Source organism: Microcebus murinus, chromosome 3 (genome assembly GCF_040939455.1).
Source record: "Microcebus murinus isolate Inina chromosome 3, M.murinus_Inina_mat1.0, whole genome shotgun sequence".
In the NCBI taxonomy this organism is placed as follows: domain Eukaryota; kingdom Metazoa; phylum Chordata; class Mammalia; order Primates; family Cheirogaleidae; genus Microcebus; species Microcebus murinus.
The window spans coordinates 50,208,953-50,223,193 of record NC_134106.1 but is presented as its reverse complement, the minus strand read 5'-3'; the positions used below and the strand labels follow the sequence as shown (position 1 = coordinate 50,223,193).

Genomic DNA, 14,241 nt, shown 5'->3' with positions numbered 1-14,241 from the left:
CACTTCTCTGAGGAGACTTTCTCTTCAAAGCCTCAGCTTGCAGCACGCGCAGGATGGCCGGGACCTGACAGGGGGAGCCAACCTTGTTGGTGGGGCTGCCCACACCTTTCCTGTCACCTCTGGGATAGTAGCTGTCACGATGGGGCAGATGAGAAGGGCTGCTCATCTTCTTTACCGCTCTGTGACGAAATGCATGGGTTGTGCAGATATGCTGCGTAGCCACGCGCATCACTAGGTCTTATTTTCAGGGTAGGGCTTATATTGCGCAAATGCTTAGAAATCCTGCTAGGGCTTATTTTCAGGGAAACATAGTAACTCACATAGAGCTTAGCTTCCTTTGGACTGTGTTTGCCTGAGAAACATGGTCAGAACAGCAAAAAATTATCCCAACTACTGATTTTACCTAAAGAATTTATTCACTGAAGCTCTGCATGTTTTAAGTGACTGAGCGACTCATCTGATCTCTATGTTGGGTGCACCTGCTTAGATCTGTCAGTTACAAAAAATCTGCGCAGCCTGTGTATACTGAGGTTGCAAAGGCCTGGGTTTGCTGAGGCCCTGTGACACTAGTCTCATTAAATTGCTGTGTCCGTAGAAGTCAAGGAACTAGAAGCCCTGTGCTTACTAAAGTACAGACACCTCTTATCCCAGCCACCTCTGAAGCATTCTTCTTTCTGAGTATATCTTAAGTCTCCAAAGCCCTGTCCTTGTGCCTATTCCTCAAGCTTTTCTGGGTTGCAGGCCATGTGTGGGGTTGGGGCTGGTGGTAGAGGTACACATTATCCACCCTCCGTTGAATTAGAACTGAGAATTAGAACCAGGCCACCACTAGGAATCAATATGTCAACTTGATTGCTGATAAAGTTGAATTGGAAAATGCAGCTGAGACTCTACAGCCATCATGGGGCTTCCTAATATGTTCCCCCTGGACTGAATATCCTCAGCCCTGCTGGGGGTATCCCCTGGGGAGAGACAGAGGTGGCTCCGGTGAGATGGCCAGACCTAGCTTTGTGGTGCAGCTCACCGGAGCTTGTGGAGCCTGTCCCAGCCTCCCAGTCAGCTCATTTGCTGATCTTTGGAGAGGAGTGGTGAGTGGTGGAAAGAGCCGGCGGCTGGGCTCCAGTACCGTCCGCTCTTGGGTGGATGTGAGGACGGAGGAATAAGGTTTTCCCTGGCTGTGGGGATAGTATTGAGGTCAGTCAAAGAGTCGAGAGTGGGAAGAGAGAAGGTCAGGACTGAGGCTTGAGCAAAGCTCACATTTAAACATGGTTTCAAGGAGGCAGCCCCAGCCAAAGAAACTGAGAGAGAGGCTGGAGAGAACAAGCACAAATCCCAGAAGCGTGTGGTTCACAGAGGCCGCGGGAAGAGCATTTTAAGGAGAGAGTGATCAGCAGGTCAGAGTTTCCTGAGTGGGCCGGTAATATGAGGAACAAAAACAGTTCCTTGGATTTAGCCTCATGGAACCACTGGTGACCTTATCGAAGGGTGGAAAGGGGAACTGAGCTTTAGAGTCGTCACCAGAGGGAGATGTGGTGTCCGGGGGAGGGTTTTTATTTTTTTTTTATTTTTTATTTTTTTTTTTGAGACAGAGTCTCACTTTGTTGCCCAGGCTAGAGTGAGTGCCGTGGCATCAGCCTAGCTCACAGCAACCTCAATCTCCTGGGCTCAAGTGATTCTGCTGCCTCAGCCTCCTGAGTAGCTGGGACTACAGGCATGCGCCACCATGCCTGGCTAATTTTTTTCTATATATATTAGTTGGCCAATTAATTTCTTTCTATTTATAGTAGAGACGGGGTCTCGCTCTTGCTCAGGCTGGTTTCGAACTCCTGAGCTCAAACGATCCACCCGCTTCAGCCTCCCAGAGAGCTAGGATTACAGGCATGAGCCACTGCACCTGGCCCAAGGGAGGGTTTTTAAAGGGTGAAGGAGGCTCGCGCTTGTTTGAGAACTGGTGGAAGGACAGCCACCGGAGCTGAGCGGGCTGTGGTGGGAAAGGAGCCCAGCCCAGCTCCTGGCCAGGCTGGGTGTAGGGCTCTGACGGTCTGCCTGGAGCACGTCTCCCTCATTTGCACACAGATGCAGCATGAGCCAACAGTAGCCCTGGATGGGAAACATACTGGTACACAACAGAGAGGATAAAGGATAGCAGGTCACACAGTCACCTTCAAAGTGGAGGGCTCCGGGCTGCAGGTTCAGAAATAGCTCCAACCCCACTTAGGGCAGAAGCAACAAAGGTGCTTCTTCACGTTGAAAGTTTGCCTGTTTTTTGGCAGTCTCTGACTGTTTTAGCACCAACTGACCAATGATCTAATCCCTAATCTAATTAAATGTCTAAACCCTCCCTTAGACAGTAACAGCCCCGTAGTTCCCTAGGAACCCATACTTTGGATTAATGGCGAGGGGACAAAGGTATTATAACGGAGCAGCTCTGATTCTCAGGATGGGAGACTCTCCTTGGACCCATCGGTGGTCTCTCTCCATCACTATTCTCAGAGCCCATATTCTTTAAGAGCAGGTCTTCAGACATAATTTTTATATTCATGGATTTAACTCTTATTTATAATACCCTTGTTCAATTAAATAACTTCCAACTATGATACCATAGAAATATTACCACCAGAGACTTTTTTTTTTTTTTTTTGAGACACAGTCTTGCTCTGTTGCCCATACTTGAGTGCTTTGGTGTCAGCCTAGGTCACAGCAACCTCAATCCTGGGCTCGAGTGATCCTCCTGCCTCAGCCTCCCAAGAAGCTGGGACTACAGGCACACGCCACCATGCCCGGCTAATTTTTTCTATATATTTTTAGTTGTCCAATTATTTTCTTTCTATTTTTAGTAGAGACAGGGTTTCACTCTTGCTCAGGCTGGTTTCAAACTCCTGACCTTGAGCGATCCTCCTGCCTCAGCCTCCCAGAGTGCTAGGATTACAGGCATGAGCCACCATGCCCAGACACTTCTTAATAATAAGTTTCCCCCTGCCAATACTACACTTTTACAATTTCCAGAACCATTTATCCTATTTCCATATTTGGAACACCAAAATAAGTGGAATTGGAAGAAAGTATTTGGCAATTTTTCTAAGGATCTCATAGATCTCTTAGTATTTTTTTTCCTTCTTAACGTATTTGTTTTCCTGCAATGTTAATCAAATTCTGTAAGAAAAAAAGTTGTATTACTACAAGGCACAAAGCACACTTACTTTACATTAAGATTTAAATCTGTTATTGAAGGAAAAAAATCAGGATTGATGCTAAATGTTTATTTTAAATTGACTTGCCTCAGGATAATTTAGTTAGGTAATTTTTTAAAACACACACACACACACACACACACACACACAATCTTATCAAACAGCTGAATTTTAAATGTCTGTACTTTGGATGCTATAATTAGGAGTTGATTAATCGGCAATTTTAAGTTAATGAAAATCTACCCATGTTTCTGGTATTCAAAGGTAATTGAAATGACAAATATAATGATTTATTACCAGGAACTGATAAGAGGAGATAACTGCAATATGAAAGTATGATAATCAAAGTACTATACATATGGTAGTAGAAAGAAACTTAAAACAGACTGTTGTCTCAGAAAAAATTAGTACAGACACATGACTTTATCCACTATATAACATTTATGCCAAACTCTTTTTTAGCAGATAAAAATATGACACTGGAATGACACTGGCTTCAAAACAACATAATAATGATAAAATAAGGCAGGCACTTATTTATAGATGAAAATGACTTCTAATGAGATTTTGGCACTTAGTTTGTATGGGGTCCAAGGTGGGGTGATCTTTGCGAAAGTCCATTCAAGGGTTAGCAGGGTGCTGTAGATGTTTTACCACGGTACTAGTCTTCCTGTGAAACCTAGGAAGGAGCCCCCTAGATCCCATCCTGGATGTGGAGGACACATCACCTCTTCAAAGAGACATAACAGATCTGTGCAGAGGAACAGTCCTCTGGGTTAGACAGGGCTACTGCACCCAGAGATGAAGAAAGAGGAGCCAGGATGGTCTGAGCTGCATACAAAATACCTTTAACTATATTACAATTGTTGCCAATAAGGATGTAGGGTGGGCAGTGGAGAATGAAAAAAAAGAAAAGAAAGAAATGCATGAATAAAACAAGAGTGGCCTCTTACCACCCAATGATATAATAATGATGATGACAATGTGTCATGAACTGAGGAGTAGGATTAATGGTTCAATTAAAAGTACATACATCGGCCAGGCACAGTGGCTCACGCCTGTAATCCTAGCACTCTGGGAGGCTGAGGCGGATGGATCGTTTGAGTTCAGGAGTTCGAGACCAGCTTGAGCAAGAGCAAGAACCCATCTCTACCAAAAATAGAAAGAAATTACTTGGACAGCTAAAAATATATAGAAAAAATTAGCCAGGCATGGTGGCGCATGCCTGTAGTCCCAGCTACCTGGAGTCTGAGGTGACAGGTTTGCTTGAGCCCTGGAATTTGAGGTTGCCATGAGCTAGGCTGACACCACAGCACTCTAGCCTGGGCAACAGAGTGAGACTCTGTCTCAAAAAAATAAAAATACATACATCATGTGCTCACTTTGGCAGCACATATACTAAGATTGGAACAATACAGAAAAGATTAGCATGGTCCCTGCATAGGGATGGCATGCAAATTCGTGAAGCAGTACATATTTTTAAAAATACATTACGATACATACGTAAATAAAATACAACCAAGGACAGCAAGGTTAGTTATCGAGCAGGTTTGCTTTTGGTGCCTTTTCACTTTCACTCACCTCCTTGCCCATTCCTGCTGTCCTGACTTTCCTTTCCCTCACTCTTGGGCTGGCCCCCCGGCTGCTGACCCAGCAAGCAGCGCTGCCCTGAGCCCTGCACTTTAGAGGGCACTGCTTCTGCCATACCCCTCTCTAGGGGGCGGAGTCTTTGAGGCCATGCCCTCTCCTCACCCTGGAGCCCATGCTGTCCTTCAAGATCACATTCTGGAAACCTGAGACCCCAAAGAGCCCCAGCACTCCTTCAGCCTGTTCCTGGTGTTGGTCCTCCTGAGGGCAGACTGCTGTGTGCACCCTGAAGCCCAGGGTGGCCAAGGGGCAGCTGTACAGAGCTTGGAGGTGCAGACTGGGGTGTCCACATACCTGTGCAGGAGGCCCCTGTGGTGTGGGAGGGACCCAGGCTGGGAGGAGAAGGGGGGCTGGTTCCCCATGTGCTACCACTGCTGACAGAGAAGTGTAAGGAGTCTGAGAATTCTAAATCTGAACCCAGCTTTCCAGATTGTTGTCAAGGTAGGAAGGTGGAATGCATTTTATCAATTTGTTGGCTTGATTGTAACTTTTAAATATTTTGACATATTTTATAGTCTTCCATTTGAACTCTTACCACAACAAGTGTTAGAGACTGTCTTGGATTGGACCCTCTGCCTTCCACAAGGACATCTGGAGCTTTGACAGATGGGCCCTAGGGACACAGCACCTTAACCCAAGAAGGGCTGTCCTGATCAAAGTATGGCAAATACTCTCCAGGTGAGGGGTGTAAGAGAGTCTTTGGTACCTCCTCAGATCACACCAGGTAAGTGGCTTCCTCATCTGTCTTTGCCAGCTGGTCCTGGCTGGAGAACTGGTTGTCCATTCTGTCATCACTGTATACAAAAGAGCAAAGCAAACTGCCCCTCCCTATCAGGCACTGGGGCAGTCAGCACACTCTTCCACCCTCTCCCACCCTCTCCCACCTTTTTTGTGTGTTTGTTTGAGATGGAGCCTTACTCTATCACCTGGGCTAGAGTCCCATGGTGTCCGACAAGCTCACAGCAACCTCAAAGTCCTGGGCTCAAGTGATCCTGCTCCTCAGCCTCCTGAGTAGCTGGGACTACAGGTGAGCACCACCACTACCAGCTAATTTTTTCTATTTTTAGTAGAGACTGGCTTTCACTCTTGCTCAGGCTGGTCTTGATCTCCTGACTTCAAGCAATCCTTCTGCCTCGGCCTCCCAGAGTGCTAGTATTACAGGTATGAGCCACTGCACCCAGCCCTCTCCCACCTTTAATGGGAGAAATAGCATTTAGACAGGCTGTAAGTAGTTTTTTATTCTTTCTTAAGACACATCATTGGATGATGGAAATTTTTTAGGAGAGGCTGTGATACAACCTAAAAGAAGCTCCATTAGTAATGCAGCCAGACAGAAGGATTCTCAGCATAGGAAGAGCCATGAACCTGGGAGGGACAGAAAACAGAGAGACAGGTGGAAAACCTGCCTCAGGACCTAGAGAAGCAGAAAGGACCCTGGGCAAGTCCAGTTCCTGTAGCTCAAGTCCCTTCTCTCCTTCCCCTCTCCTCCTGCCTCCCACCCCACCCAGTCTCCCCACCAGCCCCTCTTTTCTACATTCTCCTTAAGGCATATGAAAGATTAGAAAGGGATTACTGGGCCAGGCATGGCTGGTCTTTGTTAAATAGAACTTTCAGAAATAAAGGGGAAAACCAAAACTATTTCCCCCTTCAAATTAGTTGTGTTTCTCTCAGGCCAAAGAACTTTTGGGGATTTCCCCCAGGGTCTCTTTTCAGCAAGGATGTTTGTTTTATTTTTCATTTGTGAATAGGGACTAATTCATTCATTAAACCAACATTTATTCAGCTTTTATTATAAGCAAGTGCTCCAGGTGCTGGGGAAGATGGAGTGAACTGAAATGACAAAACTCTGCTCACATGCCCTGTACATTCTACTGGGGAAAACAAGCAATAAATGAGATAAAAATAATAACAATGAGGCCTGGCGTGGTGGCTCACACCTGTAATCCTAGCACTGTGGGAGGCTGAGGCAGCAGGATCGCTTGAGCCCAGGAGTTTGAGGTTGCTGTGAGCTAGGCTGACGCCATGACACTCTAGCCCGGGCAACAGAGTGAGACTCTGTCTCAAAATAATAATAATAATAGTGGAATAACAATAGCAGCCGTGTGTGTGTGTGTGTGTGTGTGTGTGTGTGCGCGCGCGCGCGTGCGTAGTGGTGAGAAGTCCTAGGGAGAAAATAAAAGAGGCTTGCCTGCCATGGAAAGCCTCACTGAGAAGGTGACATTTAAATAAAGACCTTAAGAAGGAAGGGAATAGGCTTGAGGATGAGACATTCATTCCTGGCCTAGTGAACAGCAAATGCAAAGGCTGGAGGCAGGACATGCCAGGCAAGTTCAAGAACAGGAACAGGGGAAAGAGCAGAGGGAGGTGAGGCCAGAAAGGTGTAGGTGGGTGGCTGGGTGGTGAACCACAGAGGGCTTTTGTTAGGACTTTGATTTACTCTCAACAAGGTGGGAAGCCACTGTATGGTTTAAGCAGAGGAGTGACACGATCCCGTTTGCATCTTAACAGGATCATTCTGGCTGCTGTCAAGAGTAACTTGTGAAGGACAAGGGTGAGACTAGTCAGGTGATCCAGGGGAGAGAAGAAAATATCTTACACCAGGGGAGTAGTAATAGAGATGGTGAGAAGTGGTGAGATTCTTGTCATATTTGGAAAATAGAGTAAAAATGATTTGCTAATGGATTGTTTGTAGAGTATGATAAAAGAAAGGAGTCAAATAGAATGTCAAAGTTTTTGGCTTTAGCAACCAGAAAAAGGGAGTTACCACAAACTGAAAGGGAAGCCTACTACATAGATCCAGGTTTAGGGGAAGAGCAGGAATCTCGTTATGGGAATTCACCTTCCTGATCACTGTTCGACATCCTAGCGGAAAGGCCAAGTACGCAGTCAGACACACGAGTTTGCAGCTCAAGGAAGAAAGTGGGGCTGGAGATAAGATGGCATTTAAAGCCAAGAGATGATGAGATTTTTGAGGAAATGATGGTAGATGGAAAAGAGAAGTCCAAGGCATAAGTCCTGAAACAGTCTAGTGTTTATAATTGGAGAGAAGAGGAAAAACACGCCAAAAAGAAAGAAGGGCCATCCAGTGAGATAGGAGAATAAGGGTAGAGTGACGTCTGTGCTGGAAGCCAAGTGAAAAAGTGAAAATGAACCAAGGAGGAGGAAACAACTGATCACGCCCAAGGCTGCTGACAGAGCAAGTAAGATGAGGACTGAGAAACAACCATCGCATTCAGCAAGGTCAAAGTCATCGGTGACCTTGAAAAGAGCTGTGCCCGTGGAGTGGAGAGGGTGAAAGTCTCCTTGAAAAGGTTCAAGAGTGAATCAAGAGAAAGAATTGAAGTCAGTGACTACAAACAATTCTTTGAAGGCCATTAGTTGTCAACTGAAGAGAGAAATGGAAATAGAGGATGAAGTATGGTTGCATTTTTTAAATATAAGAGAAATAATTGCCTTTGTATATTGATGAGAAAAATCAAAGAGAGAGGGAAAAACTAAAGATGTAGGACTAACAGGCTCTTTCTAGTGATATTAGGAACATATTGTATTGAATGCTTACTAGGTATCAGGTTTTTATAGATACTATATATTATTGCTCCTGTTTTAATGATGAGCAAATTGAGACTTGAAGAAATGGGGCCCTTTGTCCAAGGTCACGCAGCAAGGACAAGGAAGAGCTGAGTGTCAGAGCCCACCTGGCTTGAGGGAAGTTCAGGCCACGTTGCTCCTGAAGACACCTACGACTCTTCTGCTTGTGGAGACTCCCAGGACTCAGAAGGGGCACATTTACTGTTCTGTGTCCCTGCCTGAAGGAAGAGGCTGTGTGCATCTCACAACCATGACCAGAGACTTTGGTGACAGGGAAATTCTGAGTCATTCTGCTTTCTTTCCTTTCTTAAACCCTGGAATGGGAACAACAGAGAAGGTGCCTTGACATCTGGTTTGCCCAAAACCTATATGTGGGCCATCTAATGAATAAGGTGATGTTGTATGTTGGGACAAGCAAAGGGATGGGAATCAAGAATCCTGGCCTTTAGTCCTGACTGTCACTACCTGTCTATGTTACTTCTGGCAAGTCCATTAACTTTGAGTCTTACCGTCCTCATTAGCAAAATGGAAATAAATATATCTGTCCTGTTTGCTTCTTGGGAGGTTATGAAAACATTATACTATATGCCCCATATCCCCCAGCACTCCGGCCACATGTGAGACCATATGGCATTTGCAAAGCATGTGACATACGATGGCATCAGTGGTTTTTATCCTGATGCACAGCAGAATCACCCTGGGAACTTTTACAGATACTGCTCTTACAGGGGCAGTGGTGTGAGCCTGTAGTCCCAGCTACTCAGGAGGCTGAAGCAGGAGGATTTCTTCTCACCTGGGGCAGTGACTTCAGGAGTTCACAGCTGCAGTGAGCTAGGATCATGCCTCTGTACTCCAACTCAGGTGACAGTGAGACGCTGTCTCAAAAACAAACAAACAAACAAACAAACACTGCCTTCCTGCTAGGATGTGGAGGAACTAGAATTTATAAACATTGCTAATAAGAGTATAAATTGGAACAATCACTTTGAAAAGAAGTGTGGCAGCATCATTAGAATTGAACCATCCCCTACCCAGTGATCCAGCAATTCCACTCCTAGGTTTATTCTCAAGAGAAATACATGTATACTTGCACCAAAAGAAATGTACAAGAATATTTGCAATCGCATTATTTGTAATTGCTCAAACTACAAACAACTGAAATGTTCTTCAACAGAATAGTGATATATCCAGTTATACAAATATGAAAAACATATACATTTTGTGATAATTTGCTGAGCTGCACACATGATTTGTGTGCCTTTTTTTTTTGGCTATGTTTTACTTCAATTAAAAAACAAACCTGGCTGGTCATGGTGGTTCATGCCTGTAATTCCAGTGGTTTGGGAGGCCGAAGCAGGAGGATGGCTTGAGGCCAGGTGTTCGGCATTTCAGCCTAGGCAACATAGGGAGACCCTGTTTCTACAAAAGAAATTAAAATTGGGTGTGGGGTGGTGGCCAAAAAAAAAAAATGTAGCCAGGTATGGCGTCTGCCTCTAATCCCACCTACTTGGGAGGCTGAGGCAGGAGGATTGCTTGAGCCCAGGAGTTTGAGGTTACAGTGAGCTGTAATGGTGCCACTGCACTCCAGCCTGGGCAACAGAGTGAGACTCTGCTGCTATAAAACAAAAACAAAACAAAACAAAAAAACAAATGAAAACCCCAAACTACTGCCTAGTTCCTACACCAGGCCAATTAAATCAGAATCCCTGGGGTGGGGCCCTGGCATTGGGCGTTGTCAGGAGTGCCGCCAGGGCTGAGAACACTGCTCTCACTCTGGCTGAGTCCTTCCCTCCCGGACAGAGGATCTACAGCTGTGTGTCTGAGTGCTGCTGGAGGTGCCTCAGACTGGTGGTGGTGGGGGGGGGACAGGGCTCTCTTTGGGAGGGAAGGCACGAGGACCCTATGACAGATGGCAGGCAGCTCTGAGGCTGAGGACAGGCTTCTCACCTGGGGCAGTGACTGAAGACAACCACCAACACATCGGCCTGCAGTGACCTGTCCCTAAGCTGTCTTCCCTTAGGAAGCAATTCCTGGATTAATTTCAGGGTCATTATTCAGAACAGTTGCTGCAGCTTTTAGGCATTTTTTATTTTCCTGGCCCTTTGTGGATGTTTTGTCTCTTCATTTGTATTTTTTATTTTTTTGTGTGTGTTTTCCTGTGGTGGCCTAGTTGTTGTCTTAATTCTTTTCTGTCTTCCTTATAATATATAATCTTTTAGTCTACAAACTACACAACCACATCCGATGGCTGTGCCATCATCAGCCAGGTGGTGTGGGCTGATTTTCTAACTCTTGTCCTACATGTGTGGGACAAGCAAATTCTAGGTTCATGCTGCTCTTAACCTTTGCTATTCTCGACTTAACCCAATTGAGCAAAGGGTTATAAACATTGAGACCCTTTAGAATCTCTTGATCATTATTCTGATTTCATAAAGAGACAACCCTTGTGGGCCAAGCAAGCTATGTAGGTTGATAGCCTACACTTTGAATATTTCTTCATAGGCTTTGCCAAAATAATCTCCAGACTTCAGCCTAAATCCCATTTTAACAGGACTGCAGCCTCTTAAACATTTATTTAAATAGCTATACATTTTTGAAAGCTATTTTTATCACACAATATTCAAGTATAATCAAAAGAAACTTTGTTGTAATCCTAAACTCAAAGCAAAATTTGTATAAATTTTCATATGAGGATCTTGAAACACAATGCAGACATTTCTTTCTAGGTGCAAAAATGTTCATTTGACCATTATGATTTCTGAAAGAAAATCTGTATACATGCATATCTACCATGTAGGGGGAAAAAAAGCTGTTTGTTGTGGTTACCGTGGATTATGAATTATTTCAATGTTTTCATTTGTTTGTCTACATTTTTTTGCTCCAGTAAAAAAAAAAGTTAAGAAAAAGTAGAAAATATGAAAAGACAAGCATTCTTCTCTACATTGCAATTAAAGTCTTAATAACAAAGCAACTGACTCCTAGGATCAGCATTACCTGGGAACTTGTTAGAAATGCAAACTCCCAGGCCCACCCCAGACCTGCTGAATTAGAAACTCCACAGGTGGGCCCAGCAATCTGCTTTAAGGAGCCCTGCAGGTGATTTTGATGCATACTGTAATTTGAAAACCACTACTCTAAAGCTTAGCACAAAACCAACTTGGCCAATTTGGCAAACTCTTAAGAATACAATCTGAGAATAGGTGTTTTGTTAAATTTGGTTTTTTTCTCCCGTTCTTATGGCCTCAAATGGAACCTATCTAGTATTTCTCAATCCTGGGGGAGGAGCTTTTAAAAATGCCTGTGCCTAGGTGTCTCCTGAGGCCAGTTTAATCACAGCCTCTGTGGATGGGGCCTGGGTATGCAGGTGCGCCAGGGTTAATAAACTCTGTTCTATATTCAGAGACTTTTGTTTGAGACATGATTGTTAGCACCTGCCCTCAACTTCGTTCAGTTGTTTCCTGCAGGCTCTGTGAAGCAGAACTCGGGTGTCTATCGACTGCTAGTCCAGATATAAAGGTGTTTCCTGAGGGACGATTTGGCCTGGCATGCAGGTACCTCTGCAGACCACAGCAGTGCACAGAAGATGCAACGCTCCCTCCCGGCACACACGCACACACACAGGGCTGGCTCCTCAGCCACACATCAAATGCCTGCTCTGCTACCCATACCAGATGCCAAGTGAGATAACTAACGTGTGCTATACACTTTGGTGCACAGAGAGAATGTGAATAAATGTTAACTATCCTTATCATCATTATCTCTATATATATTTTTAGTTTATTTAAATTTCTCATTTTAATAACTGGTTTTTTTCTTTACATGAGATCAAAGTGATGAAAATCCTTAGCTTAATTATCTAAAGCAAAAGGATCTTTTTTCATTTAAGTTCACAAAATAGCCACTCAGAAGGCCCATCGTGGTTTGTTTCATCTTGAATTCTGTACCCCCCAACTTTCATGCAAAGCCATGGAGGGACCACTGGAATTCATGAGGGATGTTCTAAGTCAGTGGTTCTTAAAATGTGGTTGCAGGGGGTAGGTGAGTCAGCAGTAAGAGTCTCACCTGGGATCTCGTTAGAAACTCAAATTCTGGCTGGGTGCGGTGGCTCACACCTGTAATCCTAGCACTCTGGGAGGCCAAGGCGAGAGAAGGGCTTGGCCTCAGGAGTCTGAGACCAGCCTGAGCAAGAACGAGACTCGAGACTCAGTCTCTGCTATAAATAGAAAAATTAGCCAGGCGTGGTGGCACATGCCTGTAGTCCCAGTTACTCAGGAGATTGAGGCAAGAGGATTGCGTGAGCCCAGGACTTTGAGGTTGCTGTGAGCTAGGCTGACGCCACTGAACTCTAGCACAGGCAACAGAGCGAGACTCTGTCTCAAGAAAAAAAAAAAAAAAAACTTGAGTCCCACCCCAGTACTCTTATATCAGAAACCCTGGAGTGTGGTGGGGGGGACCCAGCCATGCTTTCATAAGGCCTCCCTGAGATTCTGATGCATGTGCGGTTTGAAAACTACTGCTCTAAGACTTAACCTCTCAAGCTTGTTAGAAGTGCTCGACCTCAGGCCCCACACCAGACTGATTTACTATCCCCAGGTCATTTGGAGGCACATTACAGTTTGAAAAGCACTGCTCTAAACCCTCTCCCACAATCAGATTAGAAATATCCACACCTGTGAAAGGAATGTGGCCAGGGTTGGGTAGGGGTGACTAAAGATAGAATTAAAGCACCAGAAAGGTGCATTTTTGGATCACAGCTTTTGACTCCCCATAGAAATGCCATCACAAGACAATAAGTGTAAGAAACAGACACATGAAAGTCCTTTTTGTATCTGTAGAAAAGAACTTTATAGCTATTGGCCATCCCCTTGGATAAAGATTTGCTCTGCCAATTTTCTTAGAGTTTAGAGCAAGTCTGTCTTTTTTTTTTTTTTAAAGAAGATGAAGTTATAAAACTCATTATACCTAAGATGCCAGGACAATTACATTTTAGCTCAATTCTAAGAAATATTCTTAGTCTAGGTTCTCTCATATAGCTTTCCCTTCTTAAAGTGATCTTTGTGTTTTCTTGTTTTAACAACCTATTTTGGCTGCATTTTTAATAAGTAGCTTCAAATGTTATGTCAGACTATAGGGGAGGAAAAGTCTTTTTTTCCTCACCCATTGCTAGGTTTATTGTGGAGATTTCTTTAACAAAAGATAGATTAACAGGCCGAGCTTGGTGGCTCACACCTGTAATCCTAGCATTCTGGGAGGCTGAGGCGGGCAGATCCTTTGAGCTCAGGAGTTGGAAACCAGCCTGAGCAAGAGTGAGACTCCGTCTCTACTAAAAAAAATAGAAAGAAATCAGCCAAACAACTAAAAATATAGAGAAAAAAATTAGCCAGGGCATGCCTGTAGTCCCAGCTACTGGGGAGGCTGAGGCAGGAGGATCCCGTGAGCCCAGGAGTTTGAGGTTCCTGTGAGCTAGGCTGATGCCATGGCACTCTAGTTGGGGCAACAGAGTGAGACTCTGTCTCAAAAAAAAAAGACAGATTAACAAGAGAAAAACATACAGATTTGTTTAAGATATATAAGATTCAGGAGCCTTCATAAGGAAATGAACACCTGAAGCAACTTGTATATTGTTAAGCTAAGTTTGAAGAAGAATGGATAATCATGGAGAAATATAATTAGACAAAGAGGTATGATCTAATGGTGATAAACTGAGGGAACTTTGTAACATATGTTTGTTCAAATTCTTCTGTGTCCCTGTGTCCTCAGAGATAAGGATATTCTTTCATTTGAATATAGGGAGGACACCTCTCTAAGGGGAGTC

The 14,241-nt window shown here is 44.4% G+C and overlaps 1 long non-coding RNA gene and 1 other non-coding gene across 2 annotated transcripts in view; one reads left to right on the top strand and one right to left on the bottom strand.

Annotated features, from left to right (window-relative positions):
• Window positions 1-14,241, bottom strand: part of LOC142870038 (uncharacterized) — a 46,018-nt gene that overhangs the window by 17,877 nt on the left and 13,900 nt on the right. The window lies entirely within an intron of this gene.
• Window positions 4,566-4,672, top strand: LOC142870276 (U6 spliceosomal RNA). The gene has a single exon (XR_012918707.1). It is a non-coding gene; the product is annotated as a U6 spliceosomal RNA (small nuclear RNA).